This window comes from Patella vulgata, chromosome 5 (genome assembly GCF_932274485.2).
Source record: "Patella vulgata chromosome 5, xgPatVulg1.2, whole genome shotgun sequence".
NCBI classification, from domain to species: Eukaryota; Metazoa; Mollusca; class Gastropoda; family Patellidae; genus Patella; species Patella vulgata.
Genome location: NC_065883.2, coordinates 3,133,106 through 3,153,454, shown reverse-complemented (window position 1 = coordinate 3,153,454; position 20,349 = coordinate 3,133,106). Strand labels below are relative to the sequence as shown.

Sequence of the window (20,349 nt, the reverse complement as noted above, 5' to 3'; positions counted from 1 at the left end):
GGGGCATTATGGGAGATTAGATAAAGAGCTGACAGTTCTCGCTATAATAATTAAAAAATAGATAATGTAAACAGAATATGCTGAAAATTTCAGTCAAATTGCTCCAATCTGAACCAAGATATTAGCTTTCGAATTTTAGGCTAACGTTGATCATCATTACTAAAGTTGGTACGATAAAAAGCATAGGCGAATTATGGAAATAAAACTGAACCATATGTTAGTCCCAAGATGACAATTTGTGTCAAGTGCTTGTTATACAAGGCAGGGTATGCTTACTCTTTATAGAACATCTGATACCACATCTTGTTTAACTGTTAGTGATTGGTATCATATACAAGGCAGGATATGTATACTCTTTATAGAACAGAAGGGGGGGGGGTAGCCGAATGGTTAGCATATGCGCGCTGTATCATAAAGTCTGTCATTGAGTCAACTGGCATGGTTTCGAATCCCCGGTTGTACGTGACAAAGAGTAGGGTCGTCTGTCCAACCCCGTGGGGTTTCTCCGGGTCCTCCGGTTTCCTCCCACTGCCAAAGACCCCTACGCGCAAGCGAATTATTGAAATAAAATTAAACCATATGTTTGTCCCGAAATGACATAGTTTGTGTCGAGTGGACGTTAAAACCAATCTTTCCCTCTCTCTCTCTCTCTCTCTCTCTCTCTAGAACACCTGATACCACTTCTTGGGTGGCATTTACAATGTAGAGTATACTGACTTTTTAATAAGTGAGCTATGAGTAATGTTGAGTGTCAGGTACAAGGTAGGGTATGGTTACTATCTTGTGTTTACAATTAGAACAATGTTGTATTTGTAATTTAATTTGTCTACATGTCTTTACCTGTCTTGTTTTAAGGGCATACCTGGATTTAAATACGTGACATAACAATATCTATATATAACTTATTAATTAAGAACATTGTTCATTGTACATATAGATATATAAGTGTGGTTTAATGGTTGATAGTCACTCGTGTTGTTTCAATATATTACACAATGTCTTAAGCTCAAGATCATTAAACAAACTTAAAATACAGACACATCACACGGGTCCAAAATATTAACTAGTATCAATAATGTACGCTTGTTACATTGCTGGTACCATTATATTTGAAATAATGATATGCCAACATCAAAGGATGATGTCACATCTGTATTTTGAATATATATATCTCACCCATGATGCGTCTTATTTGTAAATTACAGGGTTGAGAGCAAGTTAAAGTAGCTAAGTCCGTAACTCAATATCATCCAAAATTTTCGACATTGAAAACTCGAATTTTTAAGCAATTTAAATCAGCATTGGTGTTGTGATCTTACCTGGAAAAGATGGGCTTCTGATATCCAATATTTAAGACAAAATAAACATTTTACCATTGGTACACACGAATCGTGTACCATAATGCGTTTCAGCGCCATTTGTAACAAGGTGCTCAAATTTGTAACAAGTCATGTCAAACGGTGATATCATATTCTTATTTGGAGAGCATGCGCAATAAATAATATCGGTGTTGACTGGAATAACCAGACGCTAGAAACTGACTTGTGGTTGAGACTTCTGGCGTATTTCGCCAAACATAACCAATGACAATTCACAGTAAAATGGACACGATTGAATGTAAAACAGTTTATATAAATTCATATTACATTACTATATGTGTTGCGACTCATTTGTGCCAATTTTTAGGTCCAAAATATTAGCGATTTAGCTCCTTTAATGTGTTAAAATTTTAAAGTTAACGTGTTAAAGTAGCTAGGTCTCTAACTCAATATCATCTAAAGTCTTCGACATTGAAAACACAAATTATTGTGTCAATTTAAATCAACATTGATGTTATGATCTTACCGGGAAAAGATGGGCTTCTGATGTCCAATATTTAAGACAAAATAAACATTTTACCATTTGTAACAAGGGACTCGAAGAACGAGGTTAGACATATTCCACAAGTTGTGTCAAACGGTGACATCATATTCTTATCTGGAAAGCATGCGCAATAAATACTATCGGTGTAGACAGGCAATCTGGTGTATTTCCCGAAACATAACTGATTTGAAATTAGGGTAAAAACGGAAACAATTGAATGTAAATCAGTTTATATACATTCATATTACATTATTATATGTGTTGCGACCCATTTGTGTCAATTACTAGGTCCCGAATATTAGCGATTTAGCTCCTTTAATATGAGTTAATTATTGAAGCTCCTAAAACATGGTCATTTTCCTACCCAACCTATTTTACAGAGTAATCAAACTTATTCTTGATTATTATTTTTATTCTGTACCCCAAATCCAGAATTTAGGTGGCATTTTGACTGAAAAGCGTTTAAAAATTTGGTGGTTTCGACCTTGGCCATTGATTCAAGGGAGACTGGAAACCAAGTTATTTCAACCGGAGACTTGCGATCCGACAGACGTAATTAAAGCGACAGTGACAATGTGGTCTCTGGATTTTGCATGCTGTAGACCCTTTCATGGGTCTGTATAACAATTTTCCTGCAGAATATGCTTACATGACGTACAGAGTGTTAATGCGTTAATTCATTTCTATTAAACATACATTATGCAAGAGCTAAATCTGTCCATTGCAGGTCTTTCTTTAGGCCTGAAATATTATCTAAATTATTAATTCAACATTAATTAACATATCCAGACCATAATCAACTCTAGATGGCATCGCTAGCCTGTGATCTTAAGTGGATTGTGAGCGGAGTTACTGCATAACTTTCCTTCTCGATTAAACGATTAAATGGATAATCGAGACTATACTGTTTATCGTACTGACTTTAGTAATGATGACTGAGGCTAGGCAGAAATGTCATTCGCTTAGTTCTTGGTTCATAGTGGATCAATTTGAATGAAATTTTCAGCAAATTGCCTTTAGGTTATCTAGTTTTTAACTATTATAGTAAGAACTGCCAATTTTATCGAATCTCCCATAATGCATCCTTAATGTGTTAATTTCATTTACACCTTAACCGGTTAATAAGTTAACTGCTCTACGTCTAAGCCCTGATACATGAGGTATTTGCCCTGATACATGAGGTATTTGCCCTGGTACTTGAGGTATTTGTGTGAAAACGACTTGTGAAATCTTGTTAAACAGTTACAGTATAATAAATCAGTTGATAATTTTTTTAGTATTATATCATGTTACAGTTGTACATTATATTTTATACCTGCATACCTGTTTTGTGTGATATGGCGGCCTGCACAGTGTTTATTAGGGCATGCAGAAGAATTTTAAGAGAGAGCGATGGCCTGCAGCAAAGAGAGAGATAGGTTTAACGTCCACTCGCCACAAACCATATGGTTCTATTTTATTTCAATACTTCGCTTGTGCGTAGGGGTCTTTAGCAGTGCAAGGAAACAGTAGGACCCGGAGAAAACCCACGAGGTTGGACGTACAACCGGGGAATCGAAACCACAACAGTTGACACAATGACAGACCTTATGATACAGCGCGCATGTGGTAACCATTCGGCCATCCAAGCCCCCTGGTACACAGGAAGGCATCTTTAAGAGAAATGACCTATATATTGTAGCAGTATTTTCAGATTTTATATCATTTTAAATATAAATTTCCCAGTTGGTTCACAAAAATAGAACATTAAAACCCGATTGTATTTGAAATATTAGTCATCGGTGATATATAGGAGGATGAAGGAAGTGTTTGTCTATTGGATAAGATCTTTTTGTCACCACAAGATATGTTATTCTGCTCCATAAATTGTTTTCCTATTCAGAAAGACTTTTTGGTTGAAAGAGAATAAAGAAGCCCTTTATTTTGAGTGCATTCTTGATGTAAAAATAAACTATTTTTGGCAACCTTTGTGTATTAAGTTTAAAGTGTAAATTACACCTTGTTGAAAACGAGTGTTTGTACTGAAGTAAGTGCATGGTCTGTGATGGAGTTGCTATATGATAATTTACCTTTGGATTCATTTGTTTGATGTTAATAGATTCATTACCTGAGATGGGTGGGGTTCAATTCTTTACCTGCAACACCTGGGGTTCAATTCTTTACCTGCAACACTTGGGGTTCAATTCTTTACCTGCAACAGGGTCCATTCTTTACCTGAGATGGGTTGGGTTCAATTCTTTACCTGAGATGGTAGGAGATTCAGTTCTTTACCTGTGATAGCAGGGGTTCAAATACTTACCTGAGATGGCAGGGATTCAGTCATTTAGATGGCATGTGTTCAATTTATTTTTCTAAGATGGAAGGGGGTTCAGTTTGTTACCTGAAATGGGAGGGGTTTAATTTTTTACCTGGTTTACCTGGGATAGGGGGGGGGGGGGTAATTCTTTACTTGAGACAGACAGGGTTCAGTTCTTTACTTGCAAAAAGTGGGGAAGAGATTGGTATGGTTCATTTCTTTACCTGAGATTGGTGGTGTTTCAATTCTTTATCTGAGATTGGTGGGGTCAAACCTCTGGGTCATTTAAAGGAGGTAAATCACTAATATTTGGGACCTAGAAATTGACACAAATGGGTCGCAAGGCATATAATAATGTAATATGAATGTATATAAACTGATTTACATTCAATCATTTCTGATTTTACTCTAAATTCTAATCATTTATGTTCGGCTAAATATGCCTGAAGTCTCAATCAAATGGCAATCTCTAGCGTCTGGTTATTCCAGTCTACACCGATATTATTTATTGCGCATGCTCTCCAGATATGAATATGGGATCACCGTTTGACATGACTTGTGGAATATGTCTTGCCTCGATCTTCTAGTTCCTTTTTACAAATGGCGCTGAAACGCATTATAGTTCATGATTCATGTACCAATGGTAAAATGGATATCAGAAGCCCATCTTTTCCCGGTAAGATCACAACATCAATGTTGATTTAAATTGATAAATAATTTGTGTTTTCAACTTGAAGACTTTGGATGATATTTAGCTAGAGACTAGCTACTTTAACAGTTAATAAGTTTGTAAGATACATTTGAATGTTATCTGGTATATATTATACATGTATATATCAAGATGTATGTATACTTATATAGATATGTTAATTAGTTTATTATATACACAGGTACATGTATTCTACAGGTAATCTGATCCTAATACTTTCTCTAAATATAGATATAGATATATATCTCAGTTCTTTATTTATATTATGATATATTCTACACTATATAAAAGGGGGGGGGGTGGCGGGGGTTGGTTAGCATATGCGTGCTGTATAGTAAGGTCTGGCATTGAGTCAACTGGCGTGTTTTCGATTCCTCGGTTGTACGTGACAAGGAGTAGGATCGCCTGTCCAACCTTGTGGGTTGTCTCCGGGTTCTGCGGTTTTCTCTTACTGCTAAAGACCCCTACACTCAAGCAAATTATTGAAATAAAATTGAACCATGTGTTAGTCCCAATATGATCTAGTTTGTGTCTAGTGGATGTTAAACCCCATTTTTCTCTCTCTCTCTCTCTCACTCTCTCTCTCTTTTTATATATATATATATATATATATATATATATGTATGTATATATATATATATATATATACAAGTCAGGATTTAATAATAGCTCAGAGATCTATGATGTCATGTGAATAAACACCTGGTGATAAAGTCTCGGGAACAATCTTTGTGTGGGTGGGTAAAGGTCTAGAGATAATACCAGATGACTGTATCTTCATGTCGGGACAATTCAATAATTTAAAAGACAATAATTTTCCAGCAAGTATATCAAAAGTGCTTTTTAGCATTTTACTGAAAAGAAATTAAATGAAATGGGGTTTAATGTCAAGTGGATGTTAAATTCCATTTCTCTTTCACGCCATTCCCCCACCAATCAGCTGCTGGTAAAAATTGTTAGTGTTCTGTACCGACTGGGCTAATGTAGACATACAGTGTGCTGTGAGGGAAATTTGGCCCAGACATCAGCACTACGACCTGAGAGAGAGAGAGAGAGAGAGAGAGAAATGGGGTTTAACGTCCACTCGACACAAACTAGGTCATTTCGGGACTAACATATGGTTTAATTTTATTTTAGGAAACCGGAGGACCCGGAGAAAACCCACAAGGTTGGACAGGCGACCCTACCCCTTGTCGCGTACAACCGGGGATTCGAAACCACGGCAGTCGACTCAATGACAGACTTTATGATACAGCGTGCGCACGCTAACCATTCAGCCATCCAACTCCCCGCACTACGACCTACTATTATTTTGATTTCCCACTGTCCATCTGTGCACGGGACCTCGGTTTTTCATTCCATACTAATAACTAGGCCCTCCACCTCCATCTTGCTCCACTGACATTCAGAGGAAATTTCTCGGGGCAAAACACGTGCAGTGAACGTTCCCTTGCTCTGCAATTCATGGTTTATTATTTATTAGCGGTATCAACTTTCTCGGCCAATGCAGAGATTGAACATGCGACCTCCTGCAGTGTCTTTCCCACTTAGGCATCGTGGCCGCCCTAGTAGTGGCCTTATTACCAAGAGTTAATAAAGTATTTTAATTGAACAGTAGCAGTGCATATAAGAATTAAATTGAGTCACATTTCATTGATTATTGATTTATCCAAAATGATAAACTTTGCTAATAAATTCAAATATTGATTAGCATTTTTTAAATAAATGGATAACAATGAATGTCTGTTATGGTAAAACTGGCATATTAGATAATACCAACATATTGGTTGTACATGTACATGTAAAGGTGGAATATTAGGAAATAGATACTGGTTGGTTTTAAATGTAAAGGTGGTATATTAGGAAATAGATACTTATTTGTTTTAAATGTAAAGGTGGTATATTAAGAAGTAGATAGTGGTTGGTTTTAAATGTAAAGGTGGAATATTAGGAAATAGATACTGGTTGGTTTTAAATGTAAAGGTGGTATATTAGGAAATAGATACTGGTTGGTTTTAAATGTAAAGGTGGTATATTAGGAAATAGATACTTATTTGTTTTATTGGTTTTAAATGTAAAGGTGGTATATTAGGAAATAGATATCAGTATATTATGTACCGGTAATAGAAATCTTTTGGTGTATCTGTTTATGCATTTCACAGAAAATAATATCTTCTATAATTGTTTATGTCATTTGCTTGCAGGATGTAATTATGTGATGTGCTATGTTATTGCTCGTATTTCTGGTGATGTCTAGATTGTTCGTATATATCTAGATTGTTCTGTCCTGTGACGTCTCCAGCTTAAATATACTTCCTTCCCACTTGGTCAGGGAAATTCATTTCGACTCAATTGGTACTGGTGTGTGTGTATTCCAGGCCTGGGGTCGCGGGTTTGTATATCTAGGGACGTCTAGATTGTTCTGTCCTGTGGCGTCTACAATTAGAATAGAATATACTTCTTACTGATTTGGTCGAGGGAATTCCCTTCGACTCACTCGGTTCTTTTCTGTGATTTATGAGTTTAAATATACTTCCTACTGATTTGGTCGAGGGAATTCCCTTCGACTCACTCGATTCTTTTCTGTGGTTTATGAGTTTAAATACCTACTGATTTGGTCGAGGGAATTCCCTTCGACTCACTCGGTTCTTTTCTGTGGTTTATGAGTTTAAATATACTTCCTACTGATTTGGTCGAGGGAATTCCCTTCGACTCACTCGGTTCTTTTCTGTGGTTTATGAGTTTAAATATACTTCCTATTGATTTGGTCGAGGGAATTCCCTTCGACTCACTCGATTCTTTTCTGTGGTTTATGAGTTTAAATACCTACTGATTTGGTCGAGGGAATTCCCTTCGACTCACTCGGTTCTTTTCTGTGATTTATGAGTTTAAATATACTTCCTACTGATTTGGTCGGGGGAATTCCCTTCGACTCACTCGGTTCTTTTCTGTGGTTTATGAGTTTAAATATACTTCCTACTGATTTGGTCGAGGGAATTCCCTTCGACTCACTCGGTTCTTTTCTGTGGTTTATGAGTTTAAATATACTTCCTACTGATTTGGTCGAGGGAATTCCCTTCGACTCACTCGGTTCTTTTCTGTGGTTTATGAGTTTAAATATACTTCCTATTGATTTGGTCGAGGGAATTCCCTTCGACTCACTCGGTTCTTTTCTGTGGTTTATGAGTTTAAATATACTTCCTACTGATTTGGTCGAGGGAATTCCCTTCGACTCACTCGGTTCTTTTCTGTGATTTATGAGTTTAAATATACTTCCTACTGATTTGGTCGGGGGAATTCCCTTCGACTCACTCGGTTCTTTTCTGTGGTTTATGAGTTTAAATATACTTCCTACTGATTTGGTCGAGGGAATTCCCTTCGACTCACTCGGTTCTTTTCTGTGGTTTATGAGTTTAAATATACTTCCTATTGATTTGGTCGAGGGAATTCCCTTCGACTCACTCGATTCTTTTCTGTGGTTTATGAGTTTAAATACCTACTGATTTGGTCGAGGGAATTCCCTTCGACTCACTCGGTTCTTTTCTGTGATTTATGAGTTTAAATATACTTCCTACTGATTTGGTCGGGGGAATTCCCTTCGACTCACTCGGTTCTTTTCTGTGATTTATGAGTTTAAATATACTTCCTACTGATTTGGTCGGGGGAATTCCCTTCGACTCACTCGGTTCTTTTCTGTGGTTTATGAGTTTAAATATACTTCCTACTGATTTGGTCGAGGGAATTCCCTTCGACTCACTCGGTTCTTTTCTGTGGTTTATGAGTTTAAATATACTTCCTACTGATTTGGTCGAGGGAATTCCCTTCGACTCACTCGGTTCTTTTCTGTGATTTATGAGTTTAAATATACTTCCTACTGATTTGGTCGGGGGAATTCCCTTCGACTCTCTCGGTTCTTTTCTGTGGTTTATGAGTTTAAATATACTTCCTACTGATTTGGTCGAGGGAATTCCCTTCGACTCACTCGGTTCTTTTCTGTGGTTTATGAGTTTAAATATACTTCCTATTGATTTGGTCGAGGGAATTCCCTTCGACTCACTCGATTCTTTTCTGTGGTTTATGAGTTTAAATACCTACTGATTTGGTCGAGGGAATTCCCTTCGACTCACTCGGTTCTTTTCTGTGGTTTATGAGTTTAAATATACTTCCTACTGATTTGGTCGAGGGAATTCCCTTCGACTCACTCGGTTCTTTTCTGTGGTTTATGAGTTTAAATATACTTCCTACTGATTTGGTCGAGGGAATTCCCTTCGACTCACTCGGTTCTTTTCTGTGGTTTATGAGTTTAAATATACTTCCTACTGATTTGGTCGGGGGAATTCCCTTTTACTCACTCGGTTCTTTTCTGTGATTTATGAGTTTAAATATACTTCCTACTGATTTGGTCGGGGGAATTCCCTTCGACTCACTCGGTTCTATTCTGTGATTTATGAGTTTAAATATACTTCCTAGTGATTTGGTTGAGGGAATTCCCTTCGACTCACTCGGTTCTTTTCTGTGGTTTATGAGTTTAAATATACTTCCTATTGATTTGGTCGAGGGAATTCCCTTCGACTCACTCGATTCTTTTCTGTGGTTTATGAGTTTAAATACCTACTGATTTGGTCGAGGGAATTCCCTTCGACTCACTCGGTTCTTTTCTGTGATTTATGAGTTTAAATATACTTCCTACTGATTTGGTCGGGGGAATTCCCTTCGACTCACTCGGTTCTTTTCTGTGATTTATGAGTTTAAATATACTTCCTACTGATTTGGTCGGGGGAATTCCCTTCGACTCACTCGGTTCTTTTCTGTGGTTTATGAGTTTAAATATACTTCCTACTGATTTGGTCGAGGGAATTCCCTTCGACTCACTCGGTTCTTTTCTGTGGTTTATGAGTTTAAATATACTTCCTACTGATTTGGTCGAGGGAATTCCCTTCGACTCACTCGGTTCTTTTCTGTGATTTATGAGTTTAAATATACTTCCTACTGATTTGGTCGGGGGAATTCCCTTCGACTCTCTCGGTTCTTTTCTGTGGTTTATGAGTTTAAATATACTTCCTACTGATTTGGTCGAGGGAATTCCCTTCGACTCACTCGGTTCTTTTCTGTGGTTTATGAGTTTAAATATACTTCCTATTGATTTGGTCGAGGGAATTCCCTTCGACTCACTCGATTCTTTTCTGTGGTTTATGAGTTTAAATACCTACTGATTTGGTCGAGGGAATTCCCTTCGACTCACTCGGTTCTTTTCTGTGGTTTATGAGTTTAAATATACTTCCTACTGATTTGGTCGAGGGAATTCCCTTCGACTCACTCGGTTCTTTTCTGTGGTTTATGAGTTTAAATATACTTCCTACTGATTTGGTCGAGGGAATTCCCTTCGACTCACTCGGTTCTTTTCTGTGGTTTATGAGTTTAAATATACTTCCTACTGATTTGGTCGGGGGAATTCCCTTTTACTCACTCGGTTCTTTTCTGTGATTTATGAGTTTAAATATACTTCCTACTGATTTGGTCGGGGGAATTCCCTTCGACTCACTCGGTTCTTTTCTGTGATTTATGAGTTTAAATATACTTCCCACTGATTTGGTCGAGGGAATTCCCTTCGACTCACTCGGTTCTTTTCTGTGGTTTATGAGTTTAAATATACTTCCTATTGATTTGGTCGAGGGAATTCCCTTCGACTCACTCGGTTCTATTCTGTGATTTATGAGTTTAAATATACTTCCTAGTGATTTGGTTGAGGGAATTCCCTTCGACTCACTCGGTTCTTTTCTGTGATTTATGAGTTTAAATATACTTCCTAGTGATTTGGTTGAGGGAATTCCCTTCGACTCACTCGGTTCTTTTCTGTGGTTTATGAGTTTAAATATACTTCCTACTGATTTGGTCGGGGGAATTCCCTTTTACTCACTTGGTAGAGGCGTGTGTCTGGGAACGCAGGCTCCATTCCCGACAGGAGTGTCCTGTGACACTCGCCTTGGATTTTCTTCTGTTGACAGCTGTGTGCCACACACCTCTTAAAAATACATTATGTAAGATTTGGATAAAGAGCTGACCATTCTTGCTATAATAGCTCAAAAATTGATAATGTAAAACAATAGCTCACATATAGATAATGTAAAATGAAAATATTGAAAATTTCATTCAAATTACTTCATTCTGAACCAAGTTATCACTGTTTGTAGTTTTGACAAGATCTGTGCACTGTAGTAACCAGGGCACTGGTATATTCGAGACTTAGCCTAGCTTTCCCATTTTTAAATTAAATTTTGAAATGGCGAACTGTTCTAATCTAGTTAAAATCTTGAGTATCCAATGCCATTGAGAGTTGATTATGGTCTGAATAAGTTAATTAATGTCTAATTAATAATATATATAACATTTCAGGCCTAAAGAAAGACCTACAATAGGCAGATTTAGCTCTTGCGTAATGTATGTTTAATATTGACTTGAAAATTGTAATTCTATTCAAGAATTCTCATCTGTAATACTAGTAATCTTTATTAATATTGATATCAAAGAGACAGAAAAGCCAGAAACAGAATATTAAAATTCATCAAGATTTTTATAATATACAGAACACAATTCTTGGTTAATATTAAAATCGTTAATGATCACTGTTATTTACAGAAATGAAATGAAATTACACAACAATTTGATCGTTTATAAGAATATTGAAAAATGGGGTTGGTTGGTCGAGTGGTCTGCTGCACCCCCACTTTTAAAATCCTACATAGAGCCCTGGTCTGACGTGTGTGTTTTGGATAGTAGAGTCAGTTGTTTGGTCCAGTGGTATGATTATCATTCCCAGCTTGTGGGTTACAAGGAGAAGGATCACATGTCCAACCTCACGGAGGGGGTTGACAGCCGAATGGTTAGTTTGTGTGCGTTGTATCATAAGGTCTGTCATTGAGTCAACTGGCGTGGTTTCGATTCCCTGGTTGTACAAGACAAGGAGTAGGGTCGCCTGTCCAACCTCGTGGGTTTTCTCCGGGTCCTCCAGTTTCCTCCCACTGCTAAACTGCTAAAGACCCCAACGCACAAGCGAATTATTGAAATAAAATTAAAATCATATGTTAGTCCCGAAATGACCTAGTTTGTGTCGAGTGGCCTTAAACCCCATTTCTCTCTCTCTCTCTCTCTCTCTAAGAGTACTGGATGTACTACAGTGAATTAGTATTTGTCCTGACAAGTCTATAAGAGTACTTGCATGTACTTAAAGGGTTTCTTTTTGTGGTGAATTGAATATTTTATTTGATCACAAATTTCAAAGGGACAAATCTGATAAAAATAGACACAGAAACCATCAAATATTTAGTGAATTTACTCTTTTCATTGCTAAATTTTATATCTTTATAAAAAATAAATTTATTTGTTAGCGTTTTGATTTTACATAAAAGGCTGCAAGTCATTGAGTTAAACTAAACATTGATATACAAGTGACGTAGAACCATAAATAGACTTAAAACATATATCTGTTGAATAAAAATAAACAATTAATATTCATATAAACTCATCTTTATACATTTACTACGTCTTAGTTTATTACATGCAAAGTTTATCATGCAATGATCTTAAAAGTGTGAGTGAAATAGCTTTTTTTTAGATCCGCTTCAATCGACATGATATCATCGACTTATGATACATGTTGATAAATATATATTTATAAGGTGGTTTACATGGAAATAGACTTGAAATGAAATGGGGTTTAACGTCCTACTGTTATGCTCCGGCTAGGCTAATGAATACAGGCATACACCAATACATTGTACAGTTTGCTTTATTCTAATATACATCAAATTATAAGTTATTTGTCTGTTTTTAATAGCAGTCTTCAGATGTGTACACAAGGCCTTATTTTTTTTTGTCCCACCCGAATGACTATATGCTGTCCCTTCGTCCTTCATCACTGACAAGGGGGAACTGATTTGGAAAATCTTGATGAACTTTATCGGTCAGTACAGGGATCAAACACGGAACCATGGCTTCGTTTTTTGTGGGGAGTTGAGTTGCCGAACGGTTAATGTATGCACGCTGCATCATAAGGTCTGTCATTGAGACAAGTGTCGTGGCTTCGATTCCCCGGTTGTATGTGACAAGGAGTAAGATTGCCTGTCCAACTTTGTGGGTTTTATCGAGGTCCCCAGGCTTCCTCCTACTGCTGAAGACTCCTACACGCTAGCATATTATTGATATAAAATTGAACCAGATGTTAGTCCCGAAATGACCTAGTTTGTGTCCAGTGGAGGTTAAACCCTCAACCACTCGCACCCCCCCCCCCCCACACACACCATACATGCAAGTGAATTTTTGAAATATGTTAGTCCCAAAATAGCCTCATTTATGTTGTGTGGGCATTTGTTTCTCTCACTTTCTCGCTCTCTAGCTCTGTGCCCATATGTTAGTCCCAAAATGACCTAAATTGTGTGGAGTGGATGTTACCCCCCCCTCTCTCTCTCTTTTTTTTTCTCCATCCCTCTCTCCCCCCTCCCTCTCTCCCCCCTCTCTCTCTCTCTCTCTCTCTCTCTCTCTCTCTCTATCTCTAAAAGTACTGGATGTACTACAGAGAATTAGTATTTGTCCTGTGTTGTTTACCCTGATTATATTAATCTAGTATATAAATATAAGTAAGATAATAATCTATTGTATAAATGTTATTATAAGGGTGGCGTTAGGTTATTTCAAGTGGTGATAAAACACAGATATAAATTACAAAGGTCTATCTGATACAGATACTCCTAGTTATTCACGTTTTATTTGAAATCTACACTCACGATTTTGTCACTTGTTTCAACTTATAAATAAGAATTAATGATTCTAGATTCTCTCCAGATAATTCTAGACTAGGCCACACCAAGATAATTCTAGACTAGGCCACACCAAGTTGATTCTAGACTAGGCCACACCAAGTTGATTCTTCATTCTTCGGCAATAAAATGGGGTTTAACGGTCGATACTTATAAATTATGAATTTCTAGAGTGCAATTCTTTCCTGTAAACTGTTCCAGAACGCTAGTCATATATTTGCTTGACAATTAATGTCTTTAAATGTGACTTAAAAGTGTTCAATGTTTCGGATCTTTTGATGTCTATGGGAAGTCTGTTCAATAAAACTACACCACATCTTGGAAAAGACACTTGATCTCCATACTTGGTTCTTGATTTGGATGGCATTTCAACTGTAGTTAATTGGCTGATAATAAAGTACGCGATGGTTGATATTAGGAGAACAGCGGTACAAACTAATTTTATATCGAATTCCAACTGCCATGGGTTCTTTTTCATGCGCACCAATTTGTACATGAGACCTTGTTTTTTTTTGTCTCATCCAAACAACTACATGTATAGAATAGTTACTATACACTGTCCTCCCTTGCCAGGCTCTCCAACCTGCATTGTACTTTCAAGGGAGAACCATGCGAGAAAATCATGGCCAACGCAGGGATCAAACACATGAACCCCCAGGTTAAAAAGCCAACATCTTACTCAATAAGGCACTATGGCTCCTCCTTTTGGCAAAAACCTTCTTCTTATTTCTCTGAGGGGGGTTGGATGGCTGAATGGTAAGCGTGTCCACGTTGTATCATAAAGTCTGTCATTGAGTCGACTGGCGTGGTTTCGAATCCCCGGTTGTACGTGACAAGGAGTAGGGTCGCCTGTCCAACCTTGTGGGTTTTTTCCGGGTCCTCCGGTTTCCTCCCACTGCTAAAGACTCCTATGCGCAAGCGATTTATTGAAATAAAAATAAAACCATATGTTAGTCCAAAAATTACCTAGTTTGTGTCGAGTGGACGTTAAACCCCATCTCTCTCTTATTTCTCTGGACAAAGAACTTAATTAAAAACCAAATTTGAGATTTTAATCTAAACATCTTTTACATGATTCAAGGGGGTTGGATGGCCGAATCGTTAACGTGTGCGCACTTGATCATAAGGTCTGTTATCGAGTCAAATGGCAAGGTTTTAATTCCCCGTTTGGAGATTGAGGCATCTTCTCAACCTCGTGGGTTTACTCCGGGTACTCTGGTTTCCTTCCACGTTCTAGTTAACCACGATTCTCCAATACCGGTTAAAGAAAAATAGTCTTAAATTTTGTATTAAAATAAAACTAGTGAAATTATCATATTTTAACACCGTTCTGTACTGTTCACAGTGAATTTCTATTTCAAACACCTTCCTGGATTATTTACAGGGAATTTCTATTTCAAACACCCTTTCTGTATTAAAGCATTTTATACTGTAAATTCACATTGAATTTCTATTTCAAACACCCTTCTGTATTGAGCTATTTTATACTGTGAATTCGTATTGAATTTCTATTTCGAAAACCATTTTTCACAGTTTCTAAATGTTAAAAAGTACATTTGACATTTTGATAATCATTGTTGAGTCGAGTGAATTATTCGCTTTCCGTATCAATTGATTGAAATATCAATAAATAGAGGAAAGCTTGAGGCTCGAGTTGATTAAGTGACATTTGAGTCTGATTGAAATACCAGGTAAAAAAATCAATCTTGTTTTTAAGGTAAATATTTATGAGTTAAAAAAATACAGGTTGTGAGATGTTTTGATTGATTTCGTTGATTATTAACGCTATAATTGATATAGATTAAATATCTTAATACAGGTAAATAACACAAGTGAATGATACAGGTACACATCTTCATACAGGTTAATAATACAGGTGAATTGAGGTATTTATACAGGTAATTAGAGTTATTGATGTCAGTGGTCAGGTAGATTGTAGCAGTTATAGATTTTGGGAGTTGGTCATTTTGCTGTAAGAGAAAGTAACAAGGGAAATATTATAAATGTCAGGGGTGAAGGGGATATACTTATATCAGGGGTGAAGGGGATATACTTATATCAGGGGTGAAGGGGATATACTTATATCAGGTGTGATAGGGGTAGACTTATATCAGGAGAGACTTTTCTTACATTTAGCCTTTTGTACATAAATGAAACATGCAAAACTAAGTTTGGTAAGATGGGGTATAGTTTCATCTTCATTACATCAATACCTTGACTAAGTTCGATAATAATCTTCTTATGCTCAGGTTTAATCAGAGTGATAAACAATTTGATCGCTTGATGCTTAATAACATGCAGGGTTGGTTTAATACCTTTAGAGGCGGCTGTAAGGTAAGCACTGAAAAGATTCTGGTACCCCCATTTTAATTCAAAATAAAAGCAATCTATATATATATTTGTGACTGTCGTTTGTCTGTCTGTCTGTCTGTCTGTCTGTCTGTTTGGGGTTGGCGGCTACACTAGGTCTGCCCCGAGTCTGAAATTTGGGGTATAGGGGTAGCTCGGACAGGGGAGTAACATAGGCCAGGTGGCGTTAGCCTACCACTTCCGGTTTCGGAGTTATGACCCCCGAGCGAATCCGGGTATCCTGCTAGTAAATAAATATACAACTCGCATGGTTTTGATTCCCCAGTAGTATGTGACAAGTAGCAAGGTGCTAAAGACCCCTATGCGAATGTAAATTATTGAAATAAAATTAAACCATGTGTTAGTCTCGAATTGACCTAGTTTGTGTCAAGTAGAGTTAAACCTCTCTCTCTCTCTCTCTCTCTCTCTCTATGTACAAATAATTAACAGGTATCATCTATTTGTTTTAGCCATTATTAAGACAGGGTACATCAACCTAACTATGTTTCTTTATTAATGTTAAAGGGTGGGTGGTTAGTGTGTGCACACTGTATCATAAGATCTGTCATTGAGTCAACTGGCGTGGTTTCGAATCCCCGGTTGTACATGACAAGGAGTAGGGTCGCCTGTCCAACCTCATGGGTTTTCACTGGGTCCCCCGTTTTCCTCCCACTGCTAAAGACCCCTACGCGCAAGCAAATTATTGAAATAAAATTAAACCATATGTTAGTTTAGTTTGTGTGGAGTGGAAGTTAAACCCCATTTCTCTCTCTCTCTCTCCCCTTGTCAGTGATGCAGGACGGAGGGCCTGACAAGGACAGCTGTCTAGTCATTCGGATGAGATGAAAAACCAAGGTCCCGTGTACACATTGGCGTGCACGTAAAAGATCCATTGACAGTTGGAATTCAATATAAGAGTAGGCCGTAGTGCCGCTGTCCGGGCAAAATTTCCCTCATAGCACACTGTATGGCGTATGCCCGTCTTCATTAGCCCTGTTCAGAGCAAAACAGTAGGATGTTAAACCCCATTTCATTTCATTTCTCTCTCTCTCTCTCTCTCTATCTCTCTCTCTCTCCCTCTATTAATGTTCAAAGCATCATTGTCACCATTGGCTAGTTCTGTTTTAAAATTCGATCATATAACTGTTCACCTGTTCTCTTTTTAAGGCGTGGTATTTCATGCGATTGACAAAGCATTGAATGCGAGAAATTGATAATGTGTTGTTTGTTTACTCGTATCATGAGTCAGCCAGTCACTCACTTTATAAATTAATGTCTGTTCGTGTTATTAATCAATTCCTTTTATATGAAAGTAGAATTTATTCATAATTTATTGATTTCTTTGAAATACTTTATTATTATATATTGGTGTATTGTCATTATATCCTATATTTGCTTTTGAAATATTGCGTAATAAACATTTCATGTGTGCTGCATTAGTGAATTTTATTTTCAAATGGTCGTTTATTGTCAACATTTAAAGATAGGTTTCCAGAAAAGTATTTATCAGGTGGTTATTTCCAATAAAAGTATGGCAATTTTGGTATATATGGAAAGTAAAGATATCCAATCTTACTAGAAAAATACTGGATTCCCTGAAAAACACTCATGGAGCACATACAGGACAAAAATGTAAGGGTTCCCCTAATCGACAGCCTGATGATTAGGAACATCTGCACGCGTGACGTCAAAGGTTGCACGCAGAGATTGAGCGCTTGATGTACATGTTGATAAACTTTATGAAGAGTTAGACGTACAATACTTATTGAGATAAAAATCATGGAAAAAGACTCGAGCAGTGGATAATCTGAGAATTTAATTAGGATTGAATATTTGTAATAAATAGTAAGCGATTAAAGAATGTATGCAATGAATTCTTCTCCGACCACGCACAGTTGCGATAGGTACCGAGAGCGGTAAGTCACGTGACACAAACATGACCTCTTTTGATCGTTTTTTTATAGCTGAGTTCCTTGGCAATTACAATGTTTTGAGAAGGATTTGAAGCAAAATTATGATAAATTAATTAGTTTGAATATGTTTTTAGTCATTAAATCACCCAGGTTGTACGTGGGAATGTATCTTTAATATATCACGTACACGTAATAAACATTTCAATGTGCTGCATGCGTTTAAATTTTATTTTGGAATGTGCATTTATTGTCAACATTTAATATATTATCTTTTATTACACATTATGTAATAAACATTTCATGTGTGATGCATGAGTGAATTTTATTGGAAAATATTGACTTAAATTCATTACTGTCAAATTATAAAATATTACTTTTACCGTATTTTTTTTACCAGTAATAAACTGGATTAAGAGGGTGCCGACTAGGATGCAACCATAGACTCCAGTTTAAAAGTCTACCTTCCCTCCCCCAGATTAGTTCAAAAATTTTTTTTAAGATAAAGGATATATAATTTATATTTTTATGATCAAATGTGTCTGTCCATCTGTCTGTCTGTCACACTTTTTGGGACTCAATAACTCTGCTTCTAATTGAGCTAGAATGTTCAAACTTGGTGTAGGTGTTTATTAGGGGAATGCCTTGATAGAGTTTGAAGATGAGCATTTTCTGCTTAGCGTAAGCAGAGATAAGAAAGCTGGCTATGGGCCTGGCGTTCATTAGGCGAATGCCGTGATCTAGTTCGATGATAAACATTGTCCGCTTACGGTAAGCAGATATAAGAAATCTGACCGGTTGATGCTTTGGGGCACGATAACTTTGGTTATAACTAAGTGAGAGAGATGAGTATAGATTCATTATATCATTACCTTGACTAAGTTCGATGATGAGAATTTTCTGCTTGGGCTAAGGAGCGATAAGCAATTTGATTTGTCAAGACTTTGGAACATAACAACTCTGCTTTTAATTGAGGTAGAATATTTAAACTTGATGTAGATGTTCATTAGGTGAATGTCTTGATTGAGTTCAATGATTAACATTTCGAGCTAAAGCTAAGCAGAGATAAGCAATTACATTGGTCGATGCTTTGGGACAAGATAATTTTGATTCTATCTGTTAGAGAGTGATGAAATTTAGTGTATAGTTGATAATCAGTTTGATTGCTTGATACTTTTGAAAAAAAATAAATGTGTGATAAATTAAAATGTGTCATCTATTTATTTTGGGATTTCAGCGGGGGCATCAGCCTCACTGTTGGCTTGTTATTATTATTATTGATTGATTGATATAGTTATCACTTATTTTAATAGGTACTAATTACAGATATCATAATTAATGTATAAATATGCGATTGTGTTGTATAAAAATCATTAAAGTTGTTTGGAGGACAGCTCAAGTTGATATAATTAATTACAGATATTAATATTGATTTTAACTGTGGGATATATTTACTTTATTATTAATAAATGTGCCTGTCAGAAATTGAACATGTGACCTCAGGTATGGAATATATTCTCCTCTACTGTATGAGTCAAAAGGGAATTCCCTTGACCGAGTCTGTAGGAGATATATTTATTAAACTCATAAACCACAGGACAGAACAGTCTAGACGTCCCTAGATGTATGAACCTGTGACCCCAGGCCTGGAATACACACACCTCTACCGAGTGAGTCGAAGGGAATTCCCCCGACCAAATCAGTAGGATATTTAAACTGGAGACACCACAGGACAGAACAATCTAGGTGTCTCCAGATATATGAACCCGCGACCTCAGGCCTGGAATACACATACCTCTACCAAGTGATTCGAAGGGAATTGCCCCAACCAAGTCAGTAGGATGTTTAAACTCATAAAGCACAGACCAGAACAATCTAGGTGTCTCCAGATAAACAAACCCGAGACATCAGGCCTGGAATACACATACCTCTACCAACTGAGTCAAAAGGAATTCCCCCCAACCAAATTTAAACTGGAGACGCCATAGGATAGAACAGTCTAGACGTCGCTAGATATACGATAAATCACACAACACACCACATATTTATACCTCTGCTCACGGGTGTGTTCAATAATTTTTAAGCAGCCAGGTATCTGGGGTGGAGACAACGTCGTATTTACCGAAGGTCTGGGGGATTATCGCAGAATTTGATCAAATCTGAAGCTCTTGAGACAATATTTCTGTTAATTGAGGGGCATACATTGTATAGGATGGAGTAAGGGTGGGGGGGGACGACGTGGGAGGTCCCTGTGGTCACACACCTGGTGTTACATGTATCACTGGTTTTAAACAGATACTAATCTCTCTCTCTCTCTCTCTCTCTCTCTCTCCAACCCTTACATATTATTGCCTTGCAGGAGAGAGAGAAATGGGGTTTAACATCCACTCAACACTAACTAGGTCATTT

At 37.1% G+C, this 20,349-nt stretch overlaps 1 protein-coding gene across 2 annotated transcripts in view; it reads left to right on the top strand.

The window, feature by feature from the left end:
- LOC126821014 (mucin-like protein) overlaps positions 1-20,349 on the top strand; it is a 94,804-nt gene that overhangs the window by 10,515 nt on the left and 63,940 nt on the right. The window lies entirely within an intron of this gene.